This window comes from Microtus oregoni, unplaced genomic scaffold (assembly GCF_018167655.1).
Source record: "Microtus oregoni isolate MIOR12 unplaced genomic scaffold, Mior012 000006F_ref0000085, whole genome shotgun sequence".
NCBI lineage: Eukaryota > Metazoa > Chordata > Mammalia > Rodentia > Cricetidae > Microtus > Microtus oregoni.
Window position 1 is genome coordinate 54,873,891 of NW_024543065.1, and position 5,582 is coordinate 54,879,472.

Here is a 5,582-nt window from a genome sequence, read left to right on the forward strand (position 1 = left end):
CCTCCACAAATAAGGACACTCTGGAGCTTAGCATGTTCTTCAGCCACACCTGGCAAGAGCATAGCACTTACCAATCAGCCTTCTGGTGTTTGTGGTGTGTGTGTATGCACGTGTATGTGCATGTGGTATGTGTGTATGTGCATGTGGTGTGTGTGTGCACATGCAATGTGCTTCAGAAAGCCAGAGAACCACCTTGGCATTGCTCCCTAGGAGCTATCCACTTTGCTTTTGAGACAGGGCTTCTCCCTGGCAATTGAGACTCACTAATTATGCTAACCCGGCCAGATAGTAAGCCCAAAGGATCTGCACATCTTTGTCCTCCCTGTGCTAAAATCACAAGTGGGTCCCACCACACTTGATTGGTTGCCTGGGTGATGGGGATCAAATTCATGTCTCCATGTGTGTACACCAAGCACGTTGCTGAGTGAGCTAGATCCTCAGCCTCCCTGTCAATATTTTAATCTTGGGCCATCTGTCTTCCAGAATCATGAGACAGTGATTTCAGTTGAAGGTAGTCAGTTTGTGATCTTTGTTCCTGAAGCCTGACTGACAACCACAAATACCACAGGGCAGGTTGTGGTGACACATGGCTTTAGTTTCAGTATTCAGGAGGCTAAGATAGGACAATTGAGTTCAGAGCCAGCTTTAGCTACATAATGAAGGCCTGTCATAAAAGTCATCATTGTTATATTTATTTTTATTTATGTATATGTGTGTTTATGTGTACCACATGCATGCAGTACTCATAGAGGCCAGAAGAGGGCATCAGATCCCCTGGAACCAGAGTTGCAGGTTGTTTGAGTGAGCTGATGTTGATATTAGGGACCAATCCTGGTTCCTTTGCATGAATAATAATACAAAGTGTACTAACCACCGAGCTATTTATACAACCCCTATTAATTTTTTATTGTTCTTTCATTGTTGGCTTTTGAGACAAGGTCTTGCTTTGTAGCCTTGGCTTGCTTGGAACTGGTTATGTAGATCAGTTTGGACTTGAACTCATATATATCATATAGGCATGCCTCTATCTATGCCTAAAAAACTTTTAGCACTTAAAACATGAGCATTGCCTCTGCATTACCCTGCCCCTCTCCTTCTTCAACTCCTCCCATGACCCCTCTCCATCTTGAATTCATGAACTCATCTTTAATTATCGTTACATAATCCACTCTTAAAATTATTTGTGTGTGTGTGTGTGTGTGTGTGTGTGCGCGTGCATGTACGCACGCTCATGTGAATGCAGGTGCCCACAGAGACCAGAAGCATCATATCCCCCAGGAACTGGAGTTGTAGGCAGCTGACACCTGCCTCATTGTTGTAGACTATTATTTTAAGGTGTGTTACATTTGTTTACACTATGGAACATTTGTTTAACGATGTAAAGATGTGTTGCTTTTGTTTATGCTGCATTTGTTTAATTTGGTGAAGCTGTGATTCTTTGCCTGTCTAAAATACCTGATGGTCCAATAAAGAGCTGCATGGCCAATAGTGAGGCAGGAGTGGGGCTGGCAGGCAGAGAGAATAAATGGAAGGTAAAATGAGAAAGGAAGGAGGAGCAAGAGAACAAGGAGAGGAGAATAGTAGAGGCCAGCAACCCAGTCACACACACAGCCAGCCACAGAGTTAGAGCGAAAGCAAGATATACAGAAGTGAGACAGCAAACTCCACCGGAACAGGTGCAGGGAGTAACCACTGAGCAAGTAAGCCAGAGCCAGAGACCACTGAGGGTTCAAACATGAATCTGGGACCTTCAAGGGAGTAGACCTAAGCCAGGACCCCTGTGGGTCTGGATATGAATCTAGGACCTCCAAGGAACAAGTCCTGAGCCAGGATCTCTGCCAGTCTGGGCATGAATTTGGGATCTCTGAAGGAGTAGGCAGGAACCAGAGATCTCTGCAGGGCCAGGCGTGAGTCTGGAACCTCAGAGGGAGTAGGCCTGAGCCAGGACCTCTGAGGGTCAGGGCGTTGGTCTGGGACATCAAAAGTAATAGGCAGGAACCAGAAACCTCTGAGGGTCTGAGTGTGAGTCTGGGACCTCTGAGGGAGTAAGCCTGAGCCAGGTCCTCTGTGGTTCTGGGTGCATCCAAAGCTGGAAAATCTGAGGCAGTAGACTGGAGCTAGAAACTATGCAGGACCAACTCCAAGTCAGGGAATTTTGCAGGAGGGGATCAAGACCAGGATTTACAGAAACAGGTCAAAGCCAGTAAACTAGGCCAAAGTAGGCCTGAAATAGCAAACTCCAAGGGAGCTGAGCAAAGCCCAGGAGCTCTGAGCTATCTCCAGGAACATGGAACATTCAACGGGGTAACTAGAACTGTGACACTGACTGTACCACGAGGAACAACCATCTGAGCTTTGGATTCACTGGTACCTAGAAGACTATTCAACAGACTCTCAGACAGCCCTAGCCATACTTCTTAGAGGAAAAGATAAGTAGAAAAGGTAAGAACACATGCAACACCACAAAGAGCAACACAACACCAGTAAAACATAAAGACTCTACAACAGCAAGACCTGAACAACCAAATATATATGAAGCTGAAGAAAATGACCTAAAACATAACTTCAAGAGAATGTTTGAAATTCTTAAAGAGGAAATGAGAAATTCCCTTAAAGAAATGGAGGAAAAAACAAACAAAAAATTGGAAGACACCAGCAAATCCCTTAAAGAAAACCAAGAAAAAGTAATCAAAGAAACTATTCAAGACTTGAAAACTGAAATAGAGACAATTAAAAAAAACACAAGCTGAGGAACTTATAGAAACAGAAATCATGAAAAACCAATCAGGAACCACAAACACAGGCATGAAAAACAGAATACAAGAGATGGAAGAGAGAATCTCAAGCACTGAAGATAACAATAGAGGAAATAGACTCATCAGTTAAAGAAAACATTAAATCTAACAAAACCTTAACCCAAAATATCCAGGAAATATTGGACACCATGAAAGGCCAAATCTAAGAATAATAGGTATAGAAGAAGAAGTTCAACTCAAAAGCACAGAAAATATATTTAACAAAATCATAGAAGAAAACTATCCTAACCTAAATAAAGATATGCCTATGAAGATGCAAGAAGCTTACAGAACACCAAATAGACTGGATCCCCCCAAAAAAGTTCTCTCATCACATAATAATTAAAATACTAAACATACAGAGTAAATAAAGACTATTAAGAGCTGCAAAGGAAAAAGGCCAAGTAACATATAAAGATAGGCCTATCAGAATTACTCCTGACTCCTCATTGGAGACAATGAAAGTCAGAAGGTCGTGGTCAAGCATTATGCAGATATTAAGAGACCACGGATGCCAGCCCAGACTACTATACCCAGCAAAAGGGTCAATCACCATAGAAGGACAAAACAAGATATTCCATGACAAAACTAGATTTCACCAATATCTAGCCACAAACCCAGTCCTACACAAAACACTAGAAGGAAAACTCAAGGAAGTTGGCTACACCAACAAAAACACAGACAATTGATAATCTCATAGCAGCAAATCCCAAAGAAGAAAAAAATGCACAAATTATCATCACCAACAATGAAACTAAATTAACAGGAGATAGCAATCACTGGTCATTAATATCCCTTAATATAAATGGACTCAACTCACCTATAAAAAGGCACAGGAAAACAGATGGGACACAAAACCAGAATCCATCCTTCTTCTGCATACAAGAAACACATCTCAACTTCAAAGATAGACATCGTCTCAGAATAAAGGGTTGGGAAAAATATTCCAATCAAATGGACCTAAGAAACAAGCAGCTATCCTAATATCTAACAAAATAGACTTCAAGCTAAAATCAATCAAAAGAGACAAAGAAGGTCATTTCATATTAGTCACAAATCAAATTATCAAGAGAAAATCTTAATACTGAACATCTATGCCCCCAAATAAAAGGGCACCCTCATATGTCAAAGAAACACTTCTAAAGCTTAAATCATACATTAAACCCCACACACTAATTGTGGGTGACTTCAACACTCCCTTCTCACTGCTGGACAGGTCAGTCAGACAAAAAATTAACAGAGAAATAAGGAAACTAACATGTTAGGACTCAAATGGACTTAACATACATCTATAAAATATTCCTTCCATACAGAAAAGAATATACCTTCTTTTCAGCACCTCATGGAACCTTCTCCAAAATTGACCACATTCTCGGTAACAAAACAAACCCCATCAAATACAAAAAAATTGGAATAACCCAATGTACCTTATTAGATCACCATGGTTTAAAACTAGAAGCCAACAGCAATACTAATTCCAGAAAACACACAAACACATGGGAATTAAACAATGCTCACCTGAATCATCAATGGGTCAAGGAAGAAATAAAGGAATAAATGAAAGACTTTCTAAAATTCAATGAAAATGACCACACAACATACCCAAATTTATGGGATGCGATAAAAGCAGTGTTAAGAGGAAGGTTGATGGCACTAAATGACTACATAAAGAAGCTGGAAAAAATCCCACACTAAAGAATTAACAGAACATTTGAAAACTTTAGAACAAAAAGAAGCAAACTTACTTAAGAGAACTAGATGGCAGGAAGTAATCAAATTGAGAGCTGAAATCAACAAAATAGAAACAAAGAAAACAATACAAAGATTCAGTGAAACAAAGAGTTGGTTCTTCGAGAGAAAATCAACAAAATAGACAAACCTTTATCCAAACTAACCAAAAGACAGAGAGAAAATATCCAAATTAACAAAATCAGAAATGAAAAGGGGGACATAACAACAGACACGGAGGAAATACAGAGAATCATCAGGTCATATTTCAAAAACCTGTACTCCACAAAATTGGAAAACTTAAAGGAAATGGACAACTTTCTGGATAAATATCACTTACCAAAATTAAATCAAGACCAGATAAGCAAATTAAACAGACCTATAACTACTGAAGAAATAGAAACAGTCATCAAAAGTCTCCCAATGAAAAAAAGCCCAGGACCAGATGGTTTCAGTTCATAATTCTATAAAACTTTCAAAGAAGAACTAATACCAATACTCCTGAAATTATTCTACACAATAGAAACAGAAGGAACATTGCCAAACTCTTTTTATGAGGCTACAATTACCCTGATACCAAAACCACAGAAAGACAATACTAAGAAAGAAAATTACAGACCAGTCTCACTCATGAACATTGACGCAAAAATACCAAATAAAACACTGGCAAATCGAATCCAAGAACGCATCAGAACCATCATCCATCATGATCAAGTTGGCTTCATCCCAGAGATGCCGGGATGGTTCAAAATACAAAAATCTGTCAATGTAATCCACCATATAAAAAAACTTGAAAAATAAAAACCACATGATTATCTCATTAGATGCCAAAAAAGCTTTTGACAAAATACAACATCCCTTCATGATAAAGATCTTGGAGAGAGCAGGGATACAAGGAACATACCTAACCATAATTAAGGCAATATACAGCAAACCAACAGCCAACATCAAACTAAATGGAGAGAAACTCCCAGTGATTCCATTGAAATCAAGAACAAGGCAAGGTTGTCCACTCTCTCCATATCTATTCAATATAGTTCTTGAGGTCCTAGCTAGAGC